The sequence below is a fragment of the Pezoporus occidentalis genome, unplaced genomic scaffold (genome assembly GCF_034315485.1).
Source record: "Pezoporus occidentalis ecotype Australia unplaced genomic scaffold, CSIRO_AGI_Poc_V1 ctg51, whole genome shotgun sequence".
In the NCBI taxonomy this organism is placed as follows: domain Eukaryota; kingdom Metazoa; phylum Chordata; class Aves; order Psittaciformes; family Psittacidae; genus Pezoporus; species Pezoporus occidentalis.
Genome location: NW_026915847.1, coordinates 4,033,440 through 4,050,923, shown reverse-complemented (window position 1 = coordinate 4,050,923; position 17,484 = coordinate 4,033,440). Strand labels below are relative to the sequence as shown.

The 17,484-nt window shown below is 42.8% G+C and overlaps 1 pseudogene; it reads left to right on the top strand.

Annotated features, from left to right (window-relative positions):
* The window catches only part of LOC134173372 (FRAS1-related extracellular matrix protein 2-like), a 55,124-nt pseudogene extending 38,270 nt beyond the window's left edge, over positions 1–16,854 (top strand).
* Positions 16,855–17,484: the final 630 nt, after the last annotated feature.

The following is a 17,484-nucleotide window of genomic DNA, read 5'->3' as shown; positions in this document are numbered from 1 at the left end:
TTTGTTTGTTTGTTTGTTTGTTTTCGTCAGGCAAAGTGGTTAATATTTTCTGCCCGGGTGTGAGGGTCCTTTTCAACTTGTGCAACATAGTCTGTTGTCAGTACCCAAGGTACAGTTCGAAGAAACAGTGTACCTGGCAAATGAAAAAGATGAACAGCTGATGGTGGTGTGGTGGTGTGAACCATAAATCCACAGTGCACTGCTATACTTGCCAGGGTTCTGCCCAAGTTACGACAGACTACAAGGAGAGGCCAAATACAGGTGATTCTGTAGTGGTGTTTCTCCCAGGTAAGCTTCTCCCATTGGAATTTGAAAATGTGTTACTTCTGTCTGATAAGTAATCTGATGTTAAATAAGAGCTAGACTTTCAAGACGTTTTGGGAGTTGTTATACAAGTTGAGCTTCTATGGGTGAAGAAGGGGGCTCAGGACTATTGCAAGCCTGAAAAAGTGTGAGGTTTTATCCTGCTCTTTTGTGCTCCTAGGAAGAATAATGTCTTATTCTCGCTTCATACCTTTCTGTAGGAGAAACTGAGAAGCCCTGTGTGGTAACTCTGGAGGAGGATGAAATTTATGAGGAAGAGGAGGAATTCGAATTGGGGCTTGGAACACTGGCAATCAGAAAGATACCATGGTCAAGATTAAGAATGAAGAAGACAGTGAGTTTTTATATTAAATGTTGATTTTATATGTAGCTGCAAATGGGAAAATGGAACTAATCCCACCTACTGTTTAGTTCAGCAGTCTTCAAAGTACCCAGTATCATGTTTTTCAAAAAGCTGTCAAGTATTTTATTTTTATGTTTTGAATTTGCACTTTATTCTGAATGCATTACTGGCTCTGCCTTTTGTGAGATAATGGGAAGAGAAATTCTCTTGCTTGTTTCCATTCCATTTATTGCTCTATATGTGTTGCTTTTGTAAGTGTATCATAGATCTGACTAAGTTGAAAGAATCAATCTATTTTTGGTTTTCTCCAAATTAATTTTTGTATTAGCATTGGATTGGACATGAGATCCTGTTTGCTCTGGGCTACTTTGAATTTCCTAACGTGGAATGCAAACTCATGATTTCTTCATACAAATGAAATTTCAGCCTAGCTTAGGTTGTTATCTACCCCAGTTATGTGTTTGATCAAAAATCTGTTCTTACTCTTTTCCTTCAGGTCCCCTGGGGTGGCAAGACAGTTGGGATATTGTTATGATAACTTAAGATGATGCAGGAATAGGCTGAAATTTCTGATTCTCTTATTTTACTGCAGTTATCTATTCTGCTTTCAACATCCTGCAGTATGGAAGAGAGATCTGCCCTAAGGACCTACAGTAAGGAGTGGTGGGATACTTTTCATAGAAAAGCCCATTCTTGAGAGCTGGCACCCAGGCCCCCATCTCCCGGGAAAGAGTTCAGCTTCAAGATGCCAAACCCATGTTCTCTTTCTGTGACCCACTGCATTTTGATTTGCTTTCTTCATAGTGACATGGTTTTGATGGGGTGTCACTCTCACAAGAGCAGTTTGTATCATGGTGGTTATGCAGACTCCCTAGGGGAGTAACTTTTCTACAGTGTCTCCCAGGGACGTATGACCCTGAATACAATTAAAGTAAAATGAGCAAACAAGGTCTTTCATTTCTTGCATGTTTTTGCTATTGACTGGGCTGGTGTCAGAAATGGGTACCACTTTCTCCTGACTTTAACAAGTAGTAGCAGTCCCCACTTGGCTCCTGGATGAAGGACCACAGGAGCCTATTTGTAATAGATCGTTCTTGTCTTGGGATATCATGTAGATGAACATGTCTCCTAAAGACCTAATGCCAAGAGACTTCTCAGCTCAAAGTGCAGGTGTTTTGGCTCCTGCTTAGATATGCACTGCAAATGGAGCCTGGGGCTGTACCCATACTGGCATAATAATATATCTGGGACCATTCCTTGCCATGCAGACCCACTCTGTTGAACTTTGCCACTGAATTAAGATCTCTGCATGCAAACTGCCTCCCTAGTCCACACTAATTGTGAATTGTGTCCAGGAGCTGTTTGGAAGAGAGCTAGTTAGCTTGGCACAAAATCATGTCAGGATACTATGCTTAGATATTATTTTAAGTTTTCCAACAAGTAACCAATATCAGCTTGTATGTATTTTTTCTGCCCAGCAAAAGTGGGTTAGTTTTACTTGGTAATCATGCTGAAGAACAGATACTAACAGCTCAGATTACTACATTTGGAGCAAAGCCATGTTATTGCAGTGGAATACGTTACTTGAACACAATTGACGAAACTATTTTTTACTCTTGATTTTGCATTAATTTGATGGGCTATTTTTAATCACATATTAAATTCAGAGAACTAGAAACTGAGCATTCTGTTGAGGTAGAGTTTCTGTGCGATGGTATAAGAGAAGTGAGAGAAACGTTTACTGTCCACCTGAAAGTTGTTGAGAACATGGAAGCAGAGACACAGGCAACCACTGTTGACAGCAAAAGCTGCCATTTGTAATGATTTTTTGTTTGTTTGTTTGTATAAAAACATCTAAAAACCCATGTACTCACAACATGCATGACAGCCTGCTGTTCCTGTTCCTGTGGTTAGTTTGGTGCGTGCCTGTCTAAATACAGGTATAGCTGTAAACCCACACACTTTGAACAAAGTCTAGAAGTCTTTAATTACAAATTTTATGCATGAACTACTATATACTTAACAGAGTGTTTGGCAGTGGAAAGCGCTCTCATTCTTTCCAAGTTACTGGTATACATCTTATGAAAGTGTAGTGCACTAGCCAGCCTGTAGAAACCTTGTTTGAGTACAGATGGCAGAAAGTATCAAGAAGACTTAAAAATGTAAAAAAAGAAAGCAAGAAGCCAAGCCATGCTGTGCTGCTTTGACCAGTGCTCTGCACCACTTCGTGGACTCAAGTACAGCTTCATGAGGCCTTCTTTCCATTCCCATGGTAGGAGGTCTGTGGGCATAGGCCCCTATTTTAAAAGCAGAGGCCCTGAAGTTAACACAGTCTTTATACTTCAGCTGGTAAAAGCTTAAAGTGGCTGTCAAGTGAGATAGAATTGATGCGTAGGCTGAAGCTACTGCATAGTCTCTGGAATTACTTTAGGAGAGTTTTGGGGTTTGTTTTTGTATCTTGTGCTCATGGCAAGGTTTTAAGGTGATAGATAAGTCAGGAGTAAAGTTCAGGAAAATGAGAAAATGAGGAGGAAACATAATCATAGAATCATAGAATCATTAGGGTTGGAAAGGACCTTAAGATCATCTAGTTTTCTTTTGTTTCTTACTACCCAAATCTACCTTAATTAGCAATAAATTAGATTATTTTTTCCCAAGTTCAGTGTGTTTTGGACAAGTTATTGGTAGGCAGTCTCCCTGGTTTTAGCTGGACCATGAGATTTCTCATCCTGTTTCCTCCTCCTGCCAAGCTGAAGGTGAGGAACTGGTTGTGTGTTTGACTGTGTGTCAAGGATGGGGGGGGGGTATTTTGTTGTTTGTTTTTTTTTTGGGGGGGGTGTTTAAGAAAAATTGGAATATTTTTATTTATTTTTTCCTAATGTTTGAAGAATTCATTCTTCCGTAAGTTTTGGCCAGTTTCTGGTGAACAGGTTTTAAGTGGAAAACCTGTAAAAACCTCTGAAGAGTGAATCTTCCTTAATACAAGTCACCATTTTATCGAAGAATCCTGAATTAAACCAGAATGAGCTTGGTGGCAGAAATTAAATTGCAGGCACTACTTCTCCTTCTCCTTCCAATCCTTATTGTCAGCAATATACATAATCTTTTGTCTCTCTCAATTCAGTAAAGCCACTGCATGCATTGAAGAAATGGACAGCATTGCAGATGTGACATTTCCAGCAGTGCCCCAGGTTGTCTCGCTTCTGATGTATGATGATACTGCTAAAAGCACCCGGCAACTGGCTATCCTGTTGTGTGTGTAATGGTACAGCTTGTTTCTACATGCTTTTGTCCAGCTTACTCATTCTGTGCTCTGGAACATTGAAAAAGTGTTCAGTTCTGGAAAATGACAACTAAAAGCAGCAGGCTGTTACTGCGTTAAGAGGCACAGAGGTCTTTTTGCTGACCTAATTCAGAAGGAGAACTTCCAAGGGAGGGTCACTAAATGCCCCTAACATGTGACAGCTGTTTCTGCAGTGGGTATATCTTGCTGATCTAAATAGGTCTTTGGTACTGGGCTGTGCTGTCAAACTAATAACCAGTTCCAGATGATGAGCTGGACACATGGAATAAGGGCCAGAAATACAGAGATTTCTAAACCCAAAGCTAAGTGGGCAGGAAGGTGAGGAGAAGCTAAATGCTGCCAAACAAGGGCCCTGACTAGGCCTTACAGAGCTTTCCAGAAACAGTTTGCATCCTGGGTTTCATGAGTAGAGCTGTGCCATGAGCAGCTGAACAGCAGATTTTACCAGCGTTGACTGAACAGCCTTCGGTGTCAGCCATCTGTCCCATCTGCAGGAGGCTGCTGTCCTAGACAGAGCTGGCAGAGGGACAAAGACTTGTGCATCTGCTGTTCTTGTGTGAAGTCAGGTGTTCTAAACCGTTGATCAAGCATGATTTTGAGAGTGGGGAGGAGGGAAAGAAAGGTGAATTTGGCACTAGCAAAAGGCACACATGCTTCACTCCTACTTGATTCTGTTGTGGGGAACAAGCAACAAACTGCTGGGAAGAGTACAGTTGTAACTTGGCAGCACTTTGCCAGGGATGTATGAATTCAGGCCATTCATTTTATATTTCTACCAGTTGCTAATTAATTCGAGTGGTTTCACTCTGGGATTTTCCAATGTAGTGTGTCTGAATTAGGGAGAACTGAGTTTGTTGTTGTCAAATAAGAGTACAGGTCATGGAGTTAGCACTGGTATTTTCCAAGTTTGCATGGTTGGAGGTGACACGTGAGTTGTAGCAACTCGCTACTACCTGGGGTTTGTGGTTTTATTTCTTCTTGTTTTCAATTAAAAAAGCCACATGGCATTCATTCATATCCCCTCTTATTAAGTATGCCTGCATGAAGGTTTTATTTTGCTGAAACACTTTTAGTAATAAGCATGGTTCTGATAGAATGATGCTTAGCGGTTTGCTTTCCTGGAGCAGGTGTAGGGAAGAATAGATAACCCCCTTCATTTTGTGTAAATGATTATCCATAGGCATGCAATCCCAAGTATTCAGACTTCGATAAAACTGGATCCATCTGTGCCATGGAAAACATCAATGATACCCTGACCCTCTACTGCTGGCTTATCAGTGCTCCAAATGGGAGTGATGGTGTTACCAGCTCGATGAGGGAAATGGACTCCAGTGGTTCTTTTTACCAGCACCAGATCCATCTCCTTGGACTCTATATATTTCCAGGCAGGCTTCAGGCTTCAGTGTGCAGCTTGAGCTGTGAATGCCAAAGGTGGTGCAGTTCTGGAGCTGCTAAGTCCAATTTATACAGTAAAAGAGAGGAAGGAAAGTTTTTAATGCTGGGAGTTAGCTAGTCTTTATTGGGAAAATGTGAGGCAGTGCGTGCAGCTGATGGAAGTCTGCTAAGGGGTGTTTTGTCCTAGGGAATTAATGCTCATATGTTAGTTAATTCTTTTTTTCCCTAGGGTTTAGATTGAGCAGCATGGGCAGGGCTTTGAGGAGCTCCCTAACTAACATGTCAATGTTTCTGCATTTTTCTGACCTATCTCTATGGACAGACATTTTCAAGCTGCTTAGCACCGACACAGCAGTTTAGAAGACATCTCACAACCTGTCTTTTCCCTTTCTTCAGGTCTTTGCCAGCCTTGCATCACAGGAACAGTAGGAGTAGAGCCTTTCTCAGCTAAAATTTGCTATGCAGGTCCAGATGATCCTGACCATCCCAGTCTGATCTGACTAACAGTCACAATGCCCCATATGGATGGTAAGCATCAAGTGGTGAGTGTTAATTAACAAATGCTGCTTTGCATTTTTCCTCCCCCGTGGGTTTGTCTCCATAGTTGTTTGCTGCACTGTGGCAGAATCATGAATAATCAGTTTTTAATTAACAACTTGCCAGTTGCAAGTTTAATTTATGGATGAAACGCTGGGTATCCGTAGCTCCTGTTTCCAGACTACAGCTCTAAATATATGTTCACAAGCAGTTAATGAATACTTCATTTGCTCTTTTCCGTTCAAGATCTTAAATGGGTCATGTGACATTTATGTTTTAGGAATGCTGCCAGTCATCTTCACATGCCCCTTATCCAACTTTGAGCTAACACTTAGCCCAGACGGCACTCATGTGGGATGCCACAAGTGCTCCAACCTACTGGACTATAATGAGATTCAGACCAAACATGAGTTTGTTACAGAGGAAACTCAAAACCCCAAAGTGACTGGAGAAATGTCACCTTGCCAGTACAGCAGTACTCTGTGGTCTGCCAAAACCTTGTGTTTCTACCATAACCTCAAACCTGAGGCTTGCCTTTGGGAGTTGAACAGCTACTACAAAATGTCTGAACTACTGACGTACTGCAGTGGCTCCATTGGCACAGATGGGCCGGTATGTGACAGTGAAATGCCTTCCTATCTCTACAGGAGATTTTGGAAGCATGTGTGTAAAGTAAACTCTTACTAAGGATTGCATGAGGAAGGATTTAGTCACTATGCAGGCAGTTTGGTATGTGTTCCCTTAGCATAAATGTTTTTAGAAGTAAATATTTGTTCATTTGCACTGTATTTCTGTGCACAGCCATGATTAATCTTCCTGGTAACTGAGCACAGTTTACTGCATTGCTGTTGCTTCTACTCTGGATTTTAGAAACTCTGTTTTTTTGACTCAAAAGAGCTTTTCCAAACTCTGTACGTACTTTGTGCCATCACCTAAAGCCCTACAGTTTTGTTGTCATATGGAAGTAAAGTATGTTGCTAACCCTGGAAATGTATTTTAAAGCTGCAGGAAAAAAAAAAAGTTCTTTACAAAAAACCCCAAAACAGTCTTAATTAGAAGCTCTAATTTATGCTTACAGTATTCTGGCTTTAAGCAGAGCTGTCACATAGGTGAGATCTTATAAATAGAAGCTTGGTTGATAAGAAACAAGCAAAAAGAAGTTTACCCAAAATACGATGTTTTTACATAATTTCCCTGAGTAAAACAGGCTGTTGTTCCATGTTCCAGGTATTTGATTTGAATTACGTCAAACATTGATCACAGAGCAGGCAGGTGTCTCCTCCTTGCAGAGCGGATTGCATTTACTTGTAAAATAACCCAAGGCACAAGCACCCTACAGCAATTGCACTCTAAATTGCAGGGGGCTGTAGGCCCTCTGTGCTGACTCCACATTTAGATAGCCTTGGTTCAGCAGCTTCATGCTTTCCCATTCCATAGGTGCTCAACTGATGTTCTGTGGCCAAAGATTTATCTACTAACAGGCTTGGCTGCCCATTCTGGTTTCCTGGTTGTGTGGCCAAAGAAGATTTATTTACTAACAGGCTTGGCTGCCCATTCTGGTTGCTTGGTTGTCGCTTGGTTAGAGAGAGACCTCTATACCTCAGACCATAGTTTTAAATTGCCATGTTTCAGGGGGCTATAATCTATAGAGTTCAATCTATTGTAAAGGAAAGTGTTACTTACAGGACTAATTTCTGCATTTGTATTTGATTTCATTTTTGGAGAGACATGAACCCTGTTGATGTTAAATTGGCAAAGATCTGGGGACACTATCAAGTGAGGTGGTTTGCAGCACCTGAAATAATAGTGATGTCAGTAACAGATGAACAGTGTTTCCATGCAGGTTTTTTTTTTCCTAGGTTTGAGGAGTACGGCTCATGAGAATGCAAGATTGGCAGTGGAAGTAATTTTTTTTTTCAGGTTGCATGCAGTAACCTGGTACCTCGATGTTTTCAGGTCTTAAATGGGGTGGTGCAGTCATATGTAACTCTGCAGGTACCTCTCTCTGTCTCCTGTGTCTTCCACTCCCTTGCTGCCATTGGTGGCTGGCAACAGTTTGATTTGCAGTCTGAACTGAGACTCACCTTTGTGTGTGACACAGCTACCCTGTGGGAAGATGGGATAGGCAGCCCTCCTGAATCAGAGCTCCAAGGTAAGCTGCTTCAGACACTGTCATTTCTAAACTCCATTTTCTTCAACATTCTTATGATGGGAAAGTGTGGTCAGTAGCTCAATGCTTTTCATTTTTGAGAATCTCAAAAGCAGAACCAGCATGCTGACTTCTTTAGTTAAAACACCCATGCCAAAGCACGGTTATGTTTGGTTTTTAATGCTGTGTATTACTAACCTAGATGTTTTGAATCTTCCCTCAATTGCATGCTGCTTTCAATCTATAAAAAATTAGATAAATTAATGCACAAACCCACCTCTAAAGCAGATGTTCTCATGGAGAGATAAGACTCCAGTGATGAATTTGTACACAGTTACAGGGCAACAGAAACACTGTAGATGGCCCTGTGCAGAAGAAGTGCCTGAGAAAGGGACCTTACTGAAGTATGTAAGGTACTGGAGTATCTTAACCTTGGTATCTGTGTGACAAAAAATCACAGACCCTTTCTTTCTCCTGCCTGCACTGTGTTGTATCAGCATATGTGGGTATCATTCAGATGAGTCTGGTCTTATGTCAGCGAAAGGGAGGAAAAAAATATCTGCCTTAATGGATTGAACCATTAGCAGGCGTAAATGAATGCATTTCTTCTGAAGTTGGCGAGTTTGGAGATCTGTCTCAGAACAATCAGTGTGACAGGGTTTAATACCTAGGTGGAGCACCAGGGTTTGGGTAAGTATTTTAAATCTCCAGATGCACAACATATGTGAAGAACCTTCCTTTAAAAATGCACTTGGGAAATGCTGGTGGTAAAATCATTGGCTTCTTCCTCCCCAGACTCCTTCTATCCCACAAGTATGTGGATCAATGATGAAGGGCAACTAATGGTGAACTTCCAAAGAGAGATTCATTTCCAGGACCAGCTGGTGATGTCCCACCCAGGTGAATACCCAACCTGTCCACCAGTAGTATTTGTAGTGCTGTCTACGTGGCAGAGGAGAAAGGTACCACAGGAAAGGGTCTGTCTCAGTGCAGAAGGGAGAATAAGTCACTCAGTCACTTTCTTTTCTGGGGTGCAAGTTAATTTCTTTCCATTCTCTTGCTTCTTTGCTTTTGTGTGCTGATTTATACCATGCCAGGCATCAATATCAATTATGGGAAATTGTAGTTTCCCTTTAACTCTTTCAGGAACATCTCTGGCATCAGTGGTGATGTCTGCTGGTCACCCTGACCTCACATTTACACTCAAGTCTCCTACAAAGCAAGCCAACCTTCCACCAGCAGAATTTTATATCTGACTTTGCTGTGAGTTTGCATTCAGACCTGAGTTTAGGAAAGCAAAGGAAATGTCAGCTTTTAACATGCTCTCCGTGCAGTCATCAGCACTATCCAATCAACACATTTGGTTACAGTTATGTATTTTCATTACATAACAAGCAGTCAGAAGTCCCTAGTATCCCTGGAGCTTGACTTCAGAAGCCTGAACCTGTGCTCCTGCTAGCATTAGCCGGCACCATTCACTGAGCAGGCCAGTGCTGGAGCACTCTCTTAAAGAATTCACCTTAATGTTATCTCACTTGGCATTGCCAGGAGACTTTGATCCAAGAGTTGCTGCTGCGGTTGTGAGGAGCTAGATCTTTTCCCCACATGGGGCAAAGCTGCTTAACTCCTGCTGAGCTTGGAAGTCGGTGGGAACTACTGTGGCCCCAAAGCCTGTGCCTCTGAGAGGGTAGAAGAGGCTTGCCTGAAAGTGTCTTGCTTTGGTGAGAGGGTCTCAGCCCACTTAGCTCTGACTGAGCTGGCGGGAAAGGAGACACTTACATTCACAAAATCATCTTCTCTTCAAAGATATTTAGTATTTTAGATTTGGACATTGACATATTTGATTCTCACCACCACAGCAAGGTCAGTCCCTCTAAGGCTTGATATTGCTTCCATATTAGTCCTCATTTTACAGAGAAGTAGAGGAGAAGCAGTGTGTGTCAGTGCTTTGCCTATGCTGCTGAAGTGCATTGGCAGTGTTGGTGCATACACTTCCTGTGTGAGGTAAAGCACCATGATTGTAAACAGTTTATGAAAGTGTTTTATGTCCAAGTTTAGGAGTGTTTTAAGGTGCTGCTGGGAATTTGGCTTTACCTCAGGGGCAATGTGAGCTGGAAGAGTGACTGTTCAGAGCCTGTGGAGATACTCATTTCTCTAATCTTGTCACAGGTACAAGATTATTCAGGTACTTACACTGTGAATTTCATTCTTTGCATTGCTGTGCCTTGTCAGCAATCTGCCGTTCGCATCATCTGCAGCCCAGGGGACCCAATTGCATTTGATATGGACATCAAGTTCCTACAGGTACACCATTTTACTTAGAACATACATGGTTTTCTATGAAGGCACATGGGCAAAACCAGCCAAAGGCAAATTTAGGCTTCAAGGCAGGTGTTCTGTAACCACTGAAAGAGATGGTCTGATGTAGGCCATCCAGTACCAGTTGTCAAGAGAAAATCAGGGAGTATTTCAGATGGGTTCAGAAGGAGTTTTAAAGTTCTTGTAGATTGCTCAAGATCTCATCTTGTCACATGAGATAAAAGCAAACTAAAATATTTTTTCTAGCAATTAAAATACTGTTTCTCCATTTATTTATCTCACAGTCCAGCCCATTCCCAAGTACTTGGATGCTTTTCGTCAGGAAGGCAGAGGCTGAAGAAAGAGGGAATTTTCATAGAATCATACAATCGTTAGGGTTGGAAAGGACCTTAAGATCATCTAGTTCCAACCCCCCCTTACTCCAGGTGAGGTCTCACAAGAGCAGAGTGGAGGGGCAGGATCACCTCCTTCGACCTGCTGGTCACGCTCCTTTTGATGCAGCCCAGGATATGGTTGGCTTTCTGGGCTGCAAGCGCACACTGAAGCCGGCTCATGTTCATTTTCTCATCAACCAACACCCCCAAGTCCTTCTCTGCAGGGCTGCTCTGAATCTCTTCCCTGCCCAACCTGTAGCTGTGCCTGGGATTGCTCCGACCCAGGTGTAGGACCTTGCACTTGGCATGGTTAAACTTCAATGAGGTTGGCATCAGCCCACCTCACAAGTGTGTCAGGGTCCCTCTGGGTGGCATTCTTTCCCTCCAGCCTATCAACCAAACCACACAGCTTGGTGTCATCGGCAAACTTGCTGAGGGCGCACTCAGTCCCACTGTCCATGTCAGCAACAAAGATGTTGAACAAGACCGGTCCCAGCACCGATCCCTGAGGGACACCACTCGTTACTGGTCTCCAGCTGGACATTGAGCCATTGGCCACAACTCTTTGTGTGCAGCCATCCAGCCAGTTCTTTATCCACCGAGTGGTCCATCCATCAAATTGATGTCGCTCCAATTTAGAGACAAGGATGTTGTGTGGGACAGTGTCGAACGCTTTACACAAGTCCAGGTAGATGACATCAACTGCTCTACCCCTATCCATCAGTTCTGTAGCCCCATCATAGAAGGCCACCAAATTGGTCAGGCAGGATTTCCCCTTAGTGAAGCCATGCTGGCTGTCACCAAGCACCTTGTTGATTTTCATGTGCCTTAGCATGCCATCCAGGAGAATCTGCTCTAAGATTTTGCCAGGCACAGAGATGAGACTGACTGGTCTGTAATTCCTCGGGTCATCCATTTTCCCCTTCTTGAAAATGGGGGTTATATTTCCCTTTTTCCAGTCATCGGGAACTTCACCTGACTGCCGTGATTTCTCAAAGATGATGGCCAGCAGCTTTGCAACTTCATTTGCCAGCTCCTTCAGGACCCGCGGATGGATCTCATCAGGACCCACGGACTTGTGCACGTTCAGATTTTTAAGATGGTCTCGAACCAGTTCCTCTCCTACAGTGGGGGCAAGGTCTTCATTCTCACAGTCCCTGCATCTGCCTTCCAAGACTTGGGTGGTTTGGTCAGAGCCTTTGGCAGTGAAGACCGAGGCAAAGAAGTCATTCAGAACCTCAGCCTTCTCCAAATCCTGTGTAGCCAGTTGTCCCGAGAGCTTCCTGAGAGGGCCTACATTCTCCCTAGTCTGTTTTTTATTTGCTATGTACTTGTAGAATCCCTTCCTGTTATCTTTAATACATCTAGCTAAATTTAATTCTAATTGCTAAGTGACGTCGTTTTCAAAATTAACATGTAGTTCAGAGGTTGATTTTTAAAACTGAGATTCAGTGTAATAGAATTGTACCAAAAGGGTCTTTTTATCAAGCAGTGGGAAGCACTTCATGGGTGTTGAATTGAAATATTACTTTAAAGACACTGTTTCAGCAGTGGACTTCATTCTGCCACCTTTTAACACAGGATATTAATGATACACAGGAAGATGATTTTATGAGGAAGGAAATAACTGGAGTTGTGGTGGTATCTGCATATTAGGTTAATTTTGCACTTCTGTGTATATCATTGCATCCTTATGACTGTTACCCCTAGATTTATTGTGACCAACAAGGTTAAATAGTGGTGTAAGACTGTTTAGTTCTTTACCTTATTTCTGTGCTGGAGAGCCGTTCACCTTCTGTTCCCCTTTGTATCTCCTTGGCATTACACGTGTGGTGGGTCTCCCAACACGTCGCATTCATGGGGCAGGCACAGACCGGTGACCTGGAGCCAGCTTCCTCCATCCAAATATGCTGGGCACCATTAGGCTCCTGCAGCCACAAGGTGTTTGCAGTGGGGAAGGCAGGAGGGTGGTGACTGGGAGGGTCCTACCACTGCACCTGAGCAGTTAACCTTCTTGCAGGAAACTCCATTGTGGTCTCCAAGCATGGCCTACTGGCAGTTACTTTTCTGGGCAGCTTCTAGGTTGCAAGTGGAGCATGTACAGTGCTGGTAGGGGCAGACAAGGTTTCTGATCCTGTGCTCCTTGGTTTGAATATATGAATTGTTATTTAGAGCAGGGGAAATCAGTTAGTCTTGAGCTAGGTTCTAGTCTTGATCTCGTTTTATTGGCCCCTTGCCCACAGCCCTGTTCTCCCAGTAACATTTGCAAGTGTCACTGAAAAGATGCATTGCTGTCCCGTATCTGAGGAAACAGATAAACTTTCACTATTTTACTTCACAAAGTTGAAATAAAGTGATACAATTGTATATTTTAATGGGTCATGACGAGAAGCACAACAGGAGGTTTATGTATGTAGGAGGGATTCTTACAAATGCTGTGCACTGCTGAAAGGTTTGATCCACACATCACTACTATGGCAGTGGTGTGCAATGATCACTGTAAAGCTACAACCAAAGGCATTTTCTTGATCATTTAATTTCACTTTTCCCCACAGGTCAGTGACCCAGTGGCAACAGAGTTCAGTCTAAATACTCAAATGTTTCTGCTGTCCAGTAAGGACCCTTGGATCTCTGATGGATCAATGGGATTTGGAGAAGGTACCGATGTACCCTTTAGTAAAGGTAAAAAAAGTCAATTGTGCATTCAGCATATTAGGAAAGCTAAAACAGAACCACTTTTAACAAGACCTGAGTATGTATTTTACTAGTTTTATAACCCCTATGTGGTCTATGTATTTGCACTGCAGAAAAAAAGAATACAGAAGCACTAAAATGTGATGTAATTTAGTGTAATTGAAACAGGCTTTGGTTCTGTTTATGGGCTCGGAGGCGAAAAGCATTCCAAAGGTAGATATATTATGTATATATCTATGTATTTAGGTACATAGATCTGAAACCACAGTTCTGAAAACTGTTGCTTAGCTACTACATAATCACATATTCCCTCACTCTGGTTGGTTTGCTTCCAAGCTGTCAAGAATAGAACTTTCTGCCCCATTTTGAGGGGACTAAATAATTTCTAGTCTGAAATTATTCTAGTTAGAAATGCAGGAATTGAATACTTGTACACCTGAGGCTCCTCAACTTGCTCATGCACCTGTTCTCAGTTACAGACTGGATGCACAGTAACTGCAGCTGTCTTCAGCCAAGATGCTCAGAGTCATTCTTGATTTTTTTGGAGTTCTGGCCCACTGGTCTCACACTCTGTACTTACTGGAGCTGTTATCAGTTTCCAGGGAAAGTCCTGGTAATGGCAGTATTGGGCCAGAAATAATTTTGTATTTAATTGGTTCCTTATTTGAGTTATCAATCTGAAACCCAAATGTCCCATTAAGAACTTTATTTGGCTTGATATCATGCCATCACACTGGGTAGTTTCTTATACATGAATATGGGTTGCCATCTAGTGAAAAGAAGGGAAAAGCTTGCTTAAAATGAGCTGAACTGTAAGAGCCACACGTCAATATGAATTGTAACAGAAAATAAGACTAAAGCCCATGATAAATTAGTAGTAATAGTCATGGAACAGAGTGTGCTCATGTGCCAAGGGCACACTTGAAGCTATATAATTCATGTCCTGAGGATTTTAAAGAACAGTGGTTGGTTATAATTTGATCTAATTTAAAATTGACTGGTATAAGGTAACGTGTGTTAATTTGCTTTATTAGGATCTGAAATCTATGGCTGAGTGATGGTTGATCCAGCTCAGAATCTTGGTGACTGTTGTGGTTTAAACCCTAGCCAGACAGCTTGTTCACTCACTCCCAGTGAGTGGTGCCGGGATGAGAGCAATCAAGCGCGCCCCCCGGGGCTCTCCCCTTCTCTGCTCCTGGAGGAACGGGGAGGAGGATCGAAAGAGTGCAACTCCCACGGGTTGAGACAAGAACAGTCCAGCAACCAACGTACAACACAAATCACCACCGCTACCACCAACGACAACAATAAGAGAAAATAACAAAGGAAGAGAATACGATACCACCAGCCAAGAAACGAGTCCCACCCAGAAGCCCGTGTCCTTCCGGGTAACTCCCAGTTACCCCCACCCCGGGCATGACGTGCTGTGGTATGGAATACCTCCCCGGCTAGCCCGGGTCAGGCGCCCCATCTCTGCTTCCTCACGGCTTCCCCTCCTCCCTGGCAGAGCATGAGCCTCACAAAGTCCTTGGTCAGGGTAAACATCACTTAGCAACAACCGAAAACATCGGTATCACCAGCACTGTTCCCAGGCTGGAAGTCAAAACACAGCACTGCACCAGCTACCACGAAGGAGAAACATGACTGCTACTGCTGAACCCAGGACAGTGACTCCTTCAGCTGTACCATTGAGAAGGTAGGTGTTCCTTTGCACTGAAGCTGGTGGGTACATGCCCAAGTACAGCCCAGACAACCAGGAATACAGATGTCTGACTGACTCACCCTCCCTCTTGTACAGATTCAAGATCTGGTATGTAAATGATGAGTTACAGTAGCAGGCATTTTTTAGATCTCAGATTTCCACAAGAATCTGGAAATACTAGACTTACTTCCTTTAGGAAAAAGGTCCAACAGAGACACAAGCAAGAGTCTTTGGAAACCTGCAGTTTTGGGCTATACTAGCAGCTGATCACATAGATGCTTTTCCTCTGGCAAAACAGCCTGGTTCTGATGGTTTCAGCCTGGTATCCACTCCATTCTTCCAGGTATGTTGTCTGATATGTATAGCACAAAAATTCTTTCCTGCTTAGATGGCTGAGGATGGAGACCAGAGCATGCAGGTATTCATGGGCACTGTTAGTGACAGACTTGAGCAACATATTTGCTTTGTTCCCTATCCCCAGCAGTATAGAAACAACGACAGCATTGCTTTGTAACCCTGAGCTACTCTCTTGCAGCCTTGCTTTTGGTGAAGACATGTACACCTGTGGCTGCAAGAAGTCGTCACTGGTTTAGCTTACCAAAGGAGCCTTTTACAAGGGAGAATGCTAAGAAATTAATTTGATTTTCCTGCAACTGGGGGAAACAATAACGTAGCTGGTTTGTGAAATAAGAAGAGAGAAGTCTGCATCCTGCTTTAGGTCAAATTAATTCAAATTCCTGAAGCCTTTTTTTAGTCTCCTGGAGTGGTTGGTGCTTGCTTAAATTAAGACCAGTGTTTTGTTAGGTAAATACAGTGGCCTTTCTTCATTAACACTAGAAAGAAGTAGACTCTCTTAGAACATAGTTATCTGACCTACTTCAGCAGTCTGCATCAAGAAAAGATTAATCCTATCTCCATGTGTCTGTTTCTGCTGTTGACTTTAATTAGACATATTTGGCATCAAACTTGAGGCATCTGTCTGGATGAACCTGAGACTTGGTGTTTCCCAGCATATAGTAAATGTGCATGAGGGGGTGGTTCTGGCTTGCTGGGGTTTCATACTTGTGGGTTTTTTTAAGGTGGCAGCTGGCCGAGAATGGTACATTCACACTATCTACACAGTCCGATCAAAGGAGAATACACACAGGCACAATGGCAAAAGAAGTCTTGACTACTGCCACATGTTGTCCTCTGCTAAAGGAAGCGCTGGCACCACAGCCTTTAAACGCAGTAGTAGAGCCAGCCCAGACACCACGGTCTTCATGCAAGACACTGGAACAGATAAGAACAGGGGCACAAACATTCAGCATATTGCACTCGATCGTTCTGACAAAGCTCATTGTCCAGAAAGATGTGATCCCAGCTGGCACACCACACCACAGGCCCACTCTGGAAGTAACAAGCAGGTACTCTGGAAATGGTGGTGTGCCTGTTACTGGAGGCGTGGCAGGACTGATGCTCCTGCTCTGCACTGTGATCCTAACTGTGTTCTTGTTGAAGCAGAGGAAACAGTGCTCTGCTTGGAAAAGCAAAGCACCCATTAACCACTCCAGCAGCAGTGACAGTTCCAAAATGTAGCCAGTTTCTTGGGTGCTTGTCTTGTATCATGTAACTTCACCAAGCAGCAGACTCTCAAATCTAGCTCTTGCCTGATTTCCTCACACAGACATTTGGCTGCTCTGGTTCTAGTGCTGGTTCAAGTATTTGTCATGGGCAGCTCTTTCTGGCAGGACTGGTGTTAGCAGAGGCTCCTGTGGGAGTGACTTTAATTTACAGAATTCAAACTACTATTCCATGACTGCGAGTTGATGCTTTATTCTTGGTTGGTTGGGTTTTGGTTTTGTGTTGTTTTTATTTTTAAACCTAGTTTTTAAACTGTGCCTTGAACATGCAGCTGTGAACATGCCTTATATCCATCATGGAAGGTTGGTGCTTAGATGGATGCTGGTTTTGATTACATGTACAGTATCTAGCTTTCATGCAACTGTTTTTGGTTTGTTGGTTTTGTAATAATTATTGCAAGGGAAAGAAGAAGGAAGTATGAGAATAGAAGCTAAGTAGTAGATGACAATGCTCTGTTAAATGAGTGGTATCAAGTTTTGTCTTAAATTTTAATGAGGACCTCAGACATATGGACAGAAGACGCACAGGTAAGGCTGTAATTATGGTTACTTGTAAGGAGAGCATTACATGTGATCAATGAGAATTAGAACTCTTGTAAAGCTGCATTGAAAAAATAGTATGTTATTGTTTAGGTAGGTGCTGGCTGACCTTAGTGCTTTCAAGCATCCTTAACCAGATTCTAGTACTCCAGAATAATACCAATTCCCCTACTACACAGAT